At 37.6% G+C, this 13,130-nt stretch overlaps 1 protein-coding gene across 25 annotated transcripts in view; it reads left to right on the top strand.

Moving 5' to 3' along the window:
• Window positions 1–13,130, top strand: part of MAPK10 (mitogen-activated protein kinase 10) — a 580,277-nt gene that overhangs the window by 152,823 nt on the left and 414,324 nt on the right. For 5 of the 25 annotated variants that reach the window (XM_055384574.2, XM_055384576.2, XM_055384597.2 and 2 more), the window contains exon 2: window positions 11,265–11,392. The exons of the other annotated variants lie outside the window; for them this stretch is intronic. The gene's annotated coding sequence lies outside the window, so the exon portion shown is untranslated. The remainder of the gene's footprint in view (window positions 1–11,264; window positions 11,393–13,130) is intronic. 25 annotated transcript variants of the gene reach the window in all.

Raw genomic sequence — 13,130 nt, 5'->3', positions numbered from 1 at the left:
TAGTTTAATATTTTATATGAATCTGAAATCTTTAATCTACACCAAACGCATTTTAAGTTTTTCTTGATGATTCATCCATCACTGTTAATAATTAATTATGATGCTTTTATTTCTCTGTAATGCTTTGCTTGTATTCCTCCTCCTTCCCCATTATTAAAGCAATACTTGTTTCAGAAAATCAGAAAATACAGAGAGAAAAACATCAATTATCATATTTGTTACTCTGTGTAAATATTTCTGAACACCCACTCATATGCACACATGTAGTTAAGGAGGAACATGTAATACCTTTTGTGGTCTGCCTTTTTCTCTTAATGATTTATCATGAATACTTTTTTAAATATCAGTGGGCTCATACCGGAAACATCATTTTAAATGACATATGCCACTGTATGGACATATTCTATTATATTTTATTTCAATAATTTCATATTGGATAGTTACATTCCTTTTTTTTTTTGAGACAGGATCTCGCTCTGTCACCCAGGCTTGAGTGCAGTGGTATGATCAGCTCACTACAGCCTCAACCTTCTGGGCTCAAACAATCTCCCACCTCAGCCTCCTAAGTAGCTAGGCATGTGCCACCATGCCTGGCTAATTTTTTTATTTTTTGTAGAGACAGGGTCTCACTTGCCCAGGCTGATCTTGAACTCCTAGGTTCAAAAGATATTCCTGCCTCATCCTCCCGAAGTGCTGGGATTACAGGCATGAGGGCACCTGGCCATGTTCAGCATTCTTATATCACAAACAACATTGAATGTACTTGTGTGTGTTGGCATGTATATGTGTATAAATATATATAGCTCTATGTTCTTTAATTAGTTCCTTATAATACATTATTAAATATGGAATTTGTAGTTCAAAGAACATGCCCATTTTTGAGAATTTTGATATGTTTTGTCAGCCAGGGCAAATATTCAGCTAGTATATCCTAGAGACACATATGGTCTATATCTTGTGTCTACTCTGGTTGTTTAGTGCCTGTGCTGTTTTGGTGATTAAATATCTTGAAATATTTATTTTTGCAAAACTATTTCAGAAGAAAAATTTGTATTTCCACTCAGCTTTACATTTTGAGGAGATATGAGAGGATTTCCCTTAAATGTTTTTATATTTCTTCTCATATAAAAACAATCACCTAAAACTCAGGAAATGTTTGAACAGAAATTTTGGGGCTAGAAGGCTGATTTTTTTTCTTGGATTAAAATATATAATACTTAGTTATATTTGGACAGATACTTTACCAAAGAAGAAATGAGTTAGTACTAGACACCTATTGGATTGGCTAAAACAAAAAACAAGAAACAAACAAACCTGACTATACCAAGTAATAATAAGAATATGTAACAACTAGAACTCTCACACATTGCTGGTAGGAATAAAAAATACTACAGACACTTTCAAAAACCGTCTGACAGTTTCTTTAACATTAAACATACACTTACAATATAACCCAGCAATTCTACCTTTAGGTATTTATCCAAGAGTAAGGAAAACGTCTGTCTACATAAGAACATATATGCAAATATTTGTAGTGGCTTTTTCACAATTGCCCCAAATTGGAAACACCCCAAATGTTCTCATCTGATGAATGGATAAAAAAGTGGTGGTACATCCATAAAGTGGAAGGCTACTCAGCAATAAAAAAGAATGAACTTATTGATGCACATAAGAATATGAATGAATATCTAATGCATTAATACTGAACAGGCTACATAATATATGATTTAATTTATATTTTAGAAAAGGGAAAATTATAGGAATAGAAAAGAGATTAATGTTTGCCAGAGGCTGGAGGTGGGGTGAGAGGCTGACTTTAAAGGTGCACCATGAGGAAACTTCTAGGGTGAGAGAACTGATAAATATCTTAATTGTGGTTGCAGCTATATGACTATATGCATTTTTCAAAACTCATAGACCTGTACATCAAAAAGTGCTAATTTTACCATAGGTAAATTAAAAAGGCAAATAAAAATTTTTAAAAATGAAAATAAAAATAAAAATCCATTTTAACAGGAAAAAGAAAATATCATGCTGAGACCTCTTGGCCACCATAAGAATGCACATTGCAGACATCGAACCACAGTCAGCATGATTGACCAAAGGGCCCAGCTGCTGGCTTGAAATCCTTTGCTGCATTTGCTAGTGACTAGTTGGGATGCTAAAGTAGGCCCATTCCTGGGAGTCACCGGGCTCCCCAGTGGCCTCATTGAAACTTCCTTAGACTACACCATAATGTGGTATGCTTCCACCCCTCCCTCCTTTCTTCCTTTGCTCGAGTCAGACTTGCATGGTAGTCTGATGGTTCCCTCAGTCTTACTGGCCCCCTCAATTTCTTTCACACAGGCATTTCCCAAAAAATCCTTGCATGTTTTTGTTTTTTTTTTGAGATGGAGTTTTGCTCTTGTCACCCAGGCTGCAGTGCGAAGACGCGATCTCAGCTCACTGCAACCTCCACCTCCTGGGTTCAAGCAATTCTCCTGCCTCTGCCTCCTGAGTAGCTGGGATCACAGGTGCCTGCCACCACACCCAGCTAATTTTTGTATTTTTAGTACAGACAAGTTTTCACCATGTTGGCCAGGCTGGTCTAGAACTCCTGACCTCAGATGATCCACCCCCCTCGGCCTCCCAAAGTGCTGGGATTACAGGAATGAGCCACCGTGCCCAGCCCTTGCATGTTAAATCATGTCTTGGCAGATGCTTCTTGCAAGACCTGAACTAACACAACCTCCAATTTTACACTTTATAATATGATCATCATAAAGATAAAATGCATGATCACATTTTTAATTACTTTTACCCAATGATCTCTTTTATAAGCATATTTATTTAAGTATAACATACAATAAAGAAAGACATACTAAATGTAAGCACATGGCTGTATAAATTTTCAGTAAGTGAAATTGCCACCCAGATCAAGAATTAGAATATTAGTAGTAATTCAGAATCCCTCCTCCCCCATTTATGCCCTCTATCAGTGACTAATTCCCTCTTGAAGGTAACCAATGCCCGAATTCCTAGCATTATAGATCTGTTTTGCTTACTTCTGAACTTTATATAAGTGGCATCATTCAGCATATACTTTCATTTTTGTTTGACTTTTGATCAACATGTTTATGAGATTAAATCATGATGGTGTGTATAGCAGCAATTTCTTCCTTTTTTATTGTTATAGAATATTCCATTGAGTGAGCATAGTACAGTTTATTTATGCATTCTACTTTTGAGGGGCAATTATGTCTTTTCCCCCAGTTTTGTGCTGTACAGATAATGCTGTTATGAGCATATTTGAACATGTCTTCTGGTACATGTATGTATTTATTCCTATTTGGTATATCACTAGGAGTAGAATTGTGAGATTATAGGTTATGCATATGATCAGCATAAAAAGATATGATAATAACTTTTCAAAGTGGTTATACTTTCAGCAGCTGTGTATAAGAATTCAATTTCCTCTGCAACCTCATCATTCATACTTGATATAAAATTGACAAAGACACAACAGTAAAGGAAAATTATAGGCTAATCTTTCTCATAGACATAAAATCTTAAGTTATTAGCAAATAGAATCTAGCAGCCTATATAAGATAGTATATCATAACCCATGATGTGGGTTTCCTTGAACGCAAACTGGGCTTGACATTTGAAATATCAATTTATGTAATTCTGCACAAATAACAGAATACAAGAGAAAAATCATTTAGTTATCTAAATAGAAGAAAAAAGCATTTGATAAACTATAATATCCCATCAAGATTTGAAAAACCACTCAGCAAACAGAAGAGAAGAGAGCTTCCTCAGTTTAATGAAGAATATCCATAAAACATCTGGGGCAAACATCATTTTTTTTTTTTTTTTTTTGAGACAGTCTTGCTCTGTCGCCCAGGCTGGAGTGCAGTGGCGTGATCTCGGCTCACTGCAAGCTGCACCTCCTGGGTTCACGCCATTCTCCTGCCTCAGCCTCCCAAGTAGCTGGGACTACAGGTGCCCGCCACCACGCCTGGCTTATCTTTTTGCATTTTTAGTAGAGATGGGGTTTCACCGTGTTAGCCAGGATGGTCTCGATCTCCTGACCTCATGATCCGCCCACCTCGGCCTCCCAAAGTGCTGGGATTACAGGCGTGAGCCACCATGCCTGGCCAAACATCATTTTTAATGGTGAAATACTGAAAACTTTTTCTCTGATGTAAGCAAATACACAAGGAGATGCCTTTTATCATCACTTTTATTTAATTTTTTTATGTGAGGTCCCTACCAGGGAAATAAGGCAAGAAAAATATGGTATAGGTATTGGGAAGGAAGATATAAAATAATCATTTTCCTATCTTCATATATCTTGATATATTAAATATACAACAGTCAATATTATATCTTTATATCACAGGTGACATGACTGGATATATATGAAATCCAAGAGCTCCCACAACTAAATTTTAGAATTAAGTACATTTAGCTAGGTTGTTGGGTACAAAGTCAGTATATAAAAGTAAATTTTATTTCTACACATCAGCAACAAAACTATTAGAATATGAAAATTTAAAAAACAATTAAAAATACATCAAAAAAAGGCTACATTGGTGCCTATACTAAATGACCATCGATTGCCATGTGTTTGCTGTCTTGTCAAAGTTTTGATAGTTTTCCTATCTCTTAACTCACTGGGTTGTTAGCTACAATTTCTTTTGCTATCATTATGCTTGCTTCTAACTGTAACTTATTTTAGTAATTTTCTGCCTCAAATGTGCTACGATTGGAAAATCAATAAAAACAAAATGGCTAAAAATTATTGTAATAAAACTAAAAGGATTTTAGTGCTCAGACTTTGTGAGTTTCATTTTGGCCACCCAGGAGTTACTCAGAGCCCTTTACACTTATATTCAGGGTCTAGTTTTGCTCAAAGTGACTGAGGTTGCCAGAAGTATAAACTCCAGGGAAGAGGGGTTATGAACTCTCCAAGTTCCCTGCTTGAATAGGACTTTCCTCAAAGTTTTCTCTGAAGTTATTTCATCTTGAAAGGTAAAGAAAAAAAGAAATTGATTTCAGCTTCTGTATAGGAATTTTTAACAAAATATGATTACCTTTTTTTGGACAAATGTTTGGTATAAATTAATCAGTAAGTTTGTGGTTAGATATTGACTTTGATATGATTTAATATACACAACGATTTTTAGACAAAGTTGCACTGGCTATTGTTAGTCCTGGAAGGTTTTGTTTCTAATATTAGCTGAATTTGGCTCAGCTCAATAAGTAAGATTACAGCCAAATAAATACTATTAACTAAGTAAGCCTATAATTATCAAAACTGCACTCCAGAAATTGGGTTTTAGAGGATTAATTCAGTGAGCATTGAGTCTATAGCTGACCTAACAGCCAGAGCAAAAGTGACTAATCAGAAGGTAGCCTTTGCTGGTTGACAGGAGCTAATGGGGCTGCATTATGAAATATTTGAGCTCTAGTCATGGCCTGTGGGTGCTCTGATGGCATCACATATTTTCTTTTCTTTTTAAAAAAATTATTCTTTTTTATTAAGGTAAAATATACATATAAAATTTACCATCTTTGCCTTTTTTTGTGTGAGATGGCGTTTTGCTCTTGTTGCCCAGGCTGGAGTGCAATGGTGTGATCTCGGCTCACTGCAACCTCTGCCTCCTGGGTTTAAGCAATTATACTGTCTCAGCCTCCTGAGTAGCTGGGATCACAGGCGCCTGCCACCATGCCCACTAAATTTTTGTATTTTTAGTAGAGACTGGGTTTCATCATATTGGTCAGGCTGGTCTCGAACTCCTGACCTCAGGTAATCCGCCCGCCTCAGCCTCCCAAAGTGCTGGGATTACAGGCATGAGCCACTGCGCCCGGCCTCATCTTTGCCATTTTTAAGTGGACAGTTCAGCAGTCATAACTACCTTTATATTCTTTTTTTCCCTTTCATCCCCTGGCCCCTTCCTGGCCTCTGGTAAGCACCAATCTACTCTCTATCTTCATGAGATTCACTTTTTTAGATCCCTAAATGAATGTGATATTTGTCTTTCTGTGGTTGGCTTATTTCACTTAATGTAATGACCTCCAGTTTCATCCATGTTGCTGCAAATGATCAGATATCATTCTTTTTTATGTCTGAGCAATATTCCATTGTGTATATAGATCATATTTTATTTATCCACTCATCCATTGACAGACACAGGTTGATCCCATGTTTGGCTATTGTGAATACTGCTGCAATAACCATAGGAGTACAGATGTCTCTTCAATACACTGATTGCCTTTCTTTTGGCTACATACCCAGCAATGGGACCGCTGCATCATATGGTAGTTCTATTTTTTGTTTTTTGAGGAACCTTCCTACTGTCCTCCATAGTGGCTGTACTACTTTACATTCTCATCAACAGCGTACGAGGTTTCCCCTTTCTCCACATCCTTGCCAGCAACTGTTATTGCCTGTCCTTTTGATACAAGCCTTTTAACTGGTGTGAGATTACATTTCATTGTGGTTTTGATTTGTATTTCTTTGATGGTTACTTATGTTGAGCAGGTTTTTTATATACCTGTTGGCCATTTTTATACCTTCTTTTGAGAAATGTCTGTTCAGATCTTTGGCACATGTTTAAATTGGTTATTTGTTTTTATGCTACAGAGTTGTTTGAGTTCCGTACATATTCTTGTTATTAATCCCTTGTCAGATGGATAGTTTGCAAATGTTTTCTCCCATTCTGTGGGTTGTCTCTTCACTTGATTGTTTCCTTTGCTGTGCAGAAGCTTTTTAGCTTAATGTGATCCCATTTGTCCATTTTTACTTTGGTTTCTCATGCTTTCTAGGTCTTATACAAAAACTCTTTGCCCAGACCAATGGTGCATGATAGGGGGTCTAGTTTCATTTTTCTGCATATAGTTCTCCAGTTTTCCCAGTATCGTCTATTGAAAAGACTGTCCTTTCCCCACTGCATGTTCTTGGTACCTTTGTCACCATTTCTTTTCTGTTTAGATTCGTGGCGTTAAAGTTTATTGACTACAACTCAATGTCAAATATATATTTTACATCATGACTCTATATTCTGAGTCACATACATACACATCAACTTGCATATATATAGTGGAAATAAAGTTTCAATGGAAAAAACGCTTTTCTCCATGTGATATGTGTGGAGAGTTTCTATTCTATTGTAATTTGTTACATTTTGTTTAAGAAATGGGGGTGGTAGCTCCCTAAATTGATTTCATGGGTCATTAATATGTCATGAGGTTCAGCTGAAAAACACTAATTTAGATGACTTGAAGGGTCAACCTTCCTCCTTCAATGCTCCCTTGAACTAGAGCCTTGGACTGGGCACAGCTCAGCCTAGTCGTGGTCCAGCAGTTTTTAAAGAAAGCCTAGGCTGGGTGCGATAGGTCATGCCTGTATTCCCAGCAGCTTGGGAGGCTGAGGTGGGAGGATCACTTGAGCCCAGGAGTTTGAGACCAGCCTGGGCAACATGGTGAGACTCCATCTCTATAAGACAAAAAAAAAAAAAAAAAAAAAGAAGAAGGCCCAGACTGTGATAATATTTTGATCCTGGACCACAGATAGGAGGGAGGAAAAAAGTTAAGTAAGAATGTGATCTCAGTTGAAATCTAGTTTCAGGATAATTCCACAGGGAGTTCTAGAGTATTAATTGCACCAAAAAGTTGATCATGCCTTCAGAAAAGGAGTCCAAGCTTTTGTATTTTGGTATTAGCTGCAGGTTGGCTCCAGCTGGGGGTCCTGGAGGGCCTAAAACCTCAGAGTGGGGCCTGCAGCATGGGGGTTGGGGAGGCAGCTCCTGCTGTCCAAGGGCAATTACCAAAAGAAAGGGGGCAAATGTGGGCATCAATGGAGTAAAGGGATGTAGGTAGGGGGCATCAACAGTGCCTGATGCAGTTTGTTCCTTGCACTGCTGAAATCCACTTGCTTCTCATATTAACCTTACTCTGTACAAGTGTGGTTTCTCCAGAATTCTGGCTGGTTACAATTTCTGGAAAAATCTACAAGAGGAGGGTTAGTGGGACAAACTACAGCCCCTGTTGCTACAGTTGATCCTGAGACCATAATTAGTACTCATTATCTTCAGCTTTTATGCTTTGTTCTACTTCCTCCCTCCCACAGGTATGAGCTGGCTAGATGGCCTTTGGTTATGCAAATTAAGGATTATTCTTGTTGGCTGCCTATTTCTCTTTCCCAGAAGAACTTTATGCTTTGTTTGCCATCTCCATTGATCCCTGTGAGTCAAGCCATCTGCCCTTGTTGCCCATTATGGTAACTGTGCCTATCTTGCCACTGAGGATTGATTGCCACCACCTGGCTTTGTTGTTTTGGGCTCCTCTCATTCCCACTACAAGTAGTGAGTGCAGTTCTGTAACAAGTCCTATCACTGGATCCAGCCCTTAGGCCACTCCCTAATGAAGTTCCTGCATGCAAATCTCCATCTTGGAGTCTGTTTTCTGAAGACCCAATTTGTGAGAAACAAAAATGAAATCCTGGCTGGGCATGGTAGCTTATGCCTGTAATCCCAGGACTTTGGGAGGCCGAGGCAGGCAGATCACCTGAGGTCTGGTGTTTGAGACCAACGTAGCCAACATGGTGAAACCCAGTCTCTACCAAAAATACAAAAATAAAATTAGCTGGGCGTCCTGGTGTGCACCTGTAGTCCCAGCTACCGGGAAGGCTGAGGCACCAGAATCACTTGAACCCAGGACATGGAGGTTGCAGTGAGTGGAGATTACACCACTGCACTCCAGCCTCAGTGACAGGGCAAGATTCCATTTCCAAACAAAACAAAACAAAACAAACAAACAAGCAAAAAACAATTCTTATGCCCCCAACTGACTGAATGGGCCTCTTCTTGGCCCAGGGGACCCCAGAAAAACCTTGAAAACTGAGTTCCCAGTGAAAATGGGATGGGAGATTGGACCCATCTCATTACACCCTCCTGGTTAGCTAACCACCATTAGGCTTTCTTCTCTAGGGGCTACACAGAAATCAGCCTTTTAAAAAGACTCTGCCATTGACATCAACCCACTGCCTGATGCTGCCTCTCCTTTTGGATTTCAACAAAACATCTGACCAGCATTCCTTCCTAATAAAAGACCGCTGTCCATGAAGTGGTTCTGGGCAGTGTAAGGAGGATACACAGAGAGAGTTTTCATGTCTTCTGCTTCACCTTTTGACATCATAGGGCTGAAAACTCCACCCTCGGATCATGCTAATATTGCCATTTTTTTAAACACGGGTCCCATGGAGAGGCATGAAGCTCAATGCGAATGCACATGTTTCTCTTTTCATAACACGACTCTTCCTATAGCTTAGTAAATATGTATATTTGGCCGTCCTGCTCAGCATAAATTCCTGTTTCCTTTACTCCTCCCTTGAAGTGCTTGTTTCTAGCTTCTGACCAAAGGCTACACTGACCAGCCTGTCAGAATGGCCACTCTGCAGGCTGCAAACTTTAACAAGGAGTAAAGCTCCTCTTTCTAATTTAGTTGATACCTGCAACACTGGGTTAAGCCAAATTAAATACTATTTCTATATTTAGGATTTTGTATGTATTTTATGGGAGAATACAATGTGAATTTCCATGAATATAATATAAAATATTTTGTAGAAACTCTGTTTTGTCAGATGACACTTGTCTAAACTGCCAAACTGGCATTCACTTGGGCCCTCAATGTTGTCAATATTTTAAGTGAAAAATATCAGTCATTTTAATGTTTAATTCTCTTGTCATGAATATCTTTTCATGTTTATAACGTTTATATATCCTTTCTATTAAACTGTTTATTTGTTCCCATTTTAAAAATTGATTTGTTAGTCTTATTGATGTATAGAAGTTCTTTATATATTATTGGAATTAGCTCTTTGCCTGGTATGAGTGTAAAATATTTTTTCTTGTCATTTGACTTGAAACTGTTAAAAGGTTATCTTCCTTTTCTTTTTTCTTTTCTTTCTCTTTTCTTCCTCCTTTCCTCTCTTCCTCTCTCTCTCCTTCTCTTTCTTGCTCCTTTCCTTCTTTTCTACCATCTTTTCTAGCCTAAGCCATTGCAATAGCCTTCTTATAATAATAGCCTGGCTTTTATTCCTGTTTCAGTCAGTTTTTTTCCCCATATAAACAGCCAGAATAATTTTTGAAAAGCATACGAATATTTCACACAACTGCCTCAAATATTTCAATGGTTTTTCCATTGTTCTCAGGGTAAGGTCCTATATTGACTTACAAGACTTCTCTGATCTGGCCCCCCATCTACCTCTGTAGCCTCGTTTGCAGCCACTTCCTGTATCGTGACGTTTTTTCCCTTTTCCTCTAATGTGCCAGTCCCCTTTCCTCTCAGGGCCTTCACATGTACTGCCACACCTCTTCATTCACCTATAACTTTGACTGGACAATTTTTTGTTCTTTAGGTCTTAGCTTAAATGGCGCTTTTGTAGAGACAATTTTTGTACTCCTTAGATTATATGCCTTTCTTGCAATCCTGTAATAGCCTTCATAGCTCTTGACCCAACTCTATGGTATATAACTACTCGTTTATTTAAATATCTGTATCTCCTGCCAATGTCTAAACTTTGTGCTGTCAGGAATTCTCTCTCTCTCCTTTTGTATTTCTAGCACCTACCAAAGGGCCAAACACACAATGGATACTTGGTAAATAATTGTTTAAAATATATTGGTTGAAGGAAAGAAAAAGACTTGAGAGTTGGGCGGTAGACAAAGACTTTAGTACCGTGCCAATGAATTCATACTTTATGCTGTAGAAAATGAAAACCATTGATACATTTAATAACATGGACCAGTTTTATGTTTGTTTTATTCTTCCCTCTCTTCTTATAGAATGTTGGATTTTCAATCAATAATTACTTCTTGAGTATTCTTTCATATGACTAGGAATCTACATGGGTACATAGTAGGGCATCTTTAAATCCTTAATGAAAATGGAGTGCATTCTTTCATCATTGGTCATGGGACTTGATTTTAAAGGTATATCTATATATACCTGACTTTTTAACTTACAGCAAATAATTCTTAAAAGAGACTTGCCATTTCTTATCGATACTCTCCCAACCAAAAATAACTTCAATGGTCTGAGCCATATCACAATATTTTATGAAATAAGTTAATATTACAGTATTAGAGAATCACAGATTTTAGTGGTAATGGTATACTCAATGATATTTTTGTGAAGAAAGGAAAACACATATGTGAGAATCAGGTATTGAAAAAAAAAGTTATGTGCTTTACCTTTTTTTTTTTTTTTTTAAACAGAGACAGGATCTAGTTCTGTCACCCAGGCTGGATGGAGTGCAGTGGCATTATCATAGCTCATTGCAGCCAGAAACTCCTGTGCTTGAGTGATCCTTCTGCCTCAGCCTTCCCAATGGCTGGGACTACAGGTATGCACCACCATGCCTAGGTAATTTTTTTATTTTTTGTAGAGGTGGGGTTTCTTTATGTTGCTCAGGCTGGTTTTGAACTCCTGGCCTCAAGGAATCCTCCTACCTTGGCCTCCCAAATGTTGGGATTACAGGCATGAGCCATTGTGCCCTGCCTGTTTTATATTTTGTAATCTAAACAATTATTAGATAATGATCTAATAATATATATGATAATAACAGAATAATAAACAGAAAAGATATCTCTGTGCTTCTCTGCTCAGTAATGTCTTTTTAAATAATATTAGGACTTGCCTTCATTTATGTAATGTTTTTCATGTTCAAATTGCTTAACCAAAATTAAGTAATTAATCCTTATATAAAATTCTGCAAGGCAGATAAGAATTATCTTCATTTTACAGATTAAGTCAAATGTACCATATTCCAAATGATTAAGGCTTCGAAATCTCCAATACCAAATGGTCTATGTTCCCCTGGAAGCATGTGGAAACCTAAATTTACATAGTAATTACGTGTTCAATTGTGCTGAGGAAGCAAGTGGCAGGCCCAGATAATCTTCCAGAAAAGAAAGAAAGAAAAATATTGATAATATACCAAAAATGAGTAATGTGGTTTTTAAAATCCTTGTTCAATGATAATATTATTATTCACATATAGCGATTCTTCAGAAGTCCTCCTATGCTAAAAGCAAAAACAGAAAAACCCCACAAGAACCTTGGTAAATGCTAATGTTTTATGCAGAGAATAAATCCAATAGGATGATGAAATTTGCATCTTGAAAGATGAAAAAGGATCCTCAGTCTATTTGGAGATAATGATGATGTACAGCTATTTCCTTATCATTTAGTACATAAATTCAAGTATTGGGCTGTATTCTGCTTACTGTGAATATGCCTTGTGGGTGAGGAGAATTTGTGTTAAAAAAAGAAATTGTGAAATGTTAATAAGAATGTAATTCCTTAGCCTTACATTGTGGAAGGACTCTGATAAATATACCATTTCTATTTTTGAAAAAACATAGCACTTTTCTCAAGGCAGAGGGACAAGTCATAATTGTCAGTCAAAAAATGAGAAAAGTTGTCTATCTATCTGTCTATCTGTCTATCTATCTATCTATCTATCTATCTATCTATCTATCTATCTATCTATCTATCTATCTATCTGTCCATCTTAGTTTTCCCAAAACAGAAGATTCTAGTCAACCTGAGTCAGCATAACAGGAAAGTCCCCTCTGTTTTAACCCTATATAAAGAAAGTAACTTTGACGGCCAGGTATGATGGCTCATGCATGTAATCCCAGCAGTTTGGGAGGCCAAAGTGGGAGGATTGTTTGAGCACAGGGGTTCAAAACCAGTCTGGGCAACATGGTGAAACCTTGTCTCCACAAAAAATACAAAAACAAAAAATACAAAAATTAGCCAGGCATGGTGGCATGCATCTGTGGTCCCAGCTACTGGAGAGGCTTAGGTGGGAGGATCATTTTAGCCTGAGAGGTTGAGGCTGCAGTGAGCCGTTATTGTACCACTTTGCTGCTCCAGCCTGTCTCAAAAAGACCTTTTTGAGCAAACAGAGCAAAAAGACCTTGTCTCAAAAAAAAAAAAAAAGAGTAACTTTGAAAACACCAATCTGCTTTTTGTTCTCTGCTTCTGCTTTCTTCAGCCCTTTTTCTGCCCATAAAGTCAACCCCATCTGCTGAGCTCAATGGAGCACTCATTCTACTTTACAGAATAAGGTGTTG

The sequence above is a fragment of the Gorilla gorilla genome, chromosome 3 (assembly GCF_029281585.2).
Source record: "Gorilla gorilla gorilla isolate KB3781 chromosome 3, NHGRI_mGorGor1-v2.1_pri, whole genome shotgun sequence".
In the NCBI taxonomy this organism is placed as follows: Eukaryota; Metazoa; Chordata; class Mammalia; order Primates; family Hominidae; genus Gorilla; species Gorilla gorilla.
The sequence above is the reverse complement of the archived record's forward strand: the minus strand, read 5'-3'. Positions and strand labels throughout refer to the sequence as shown.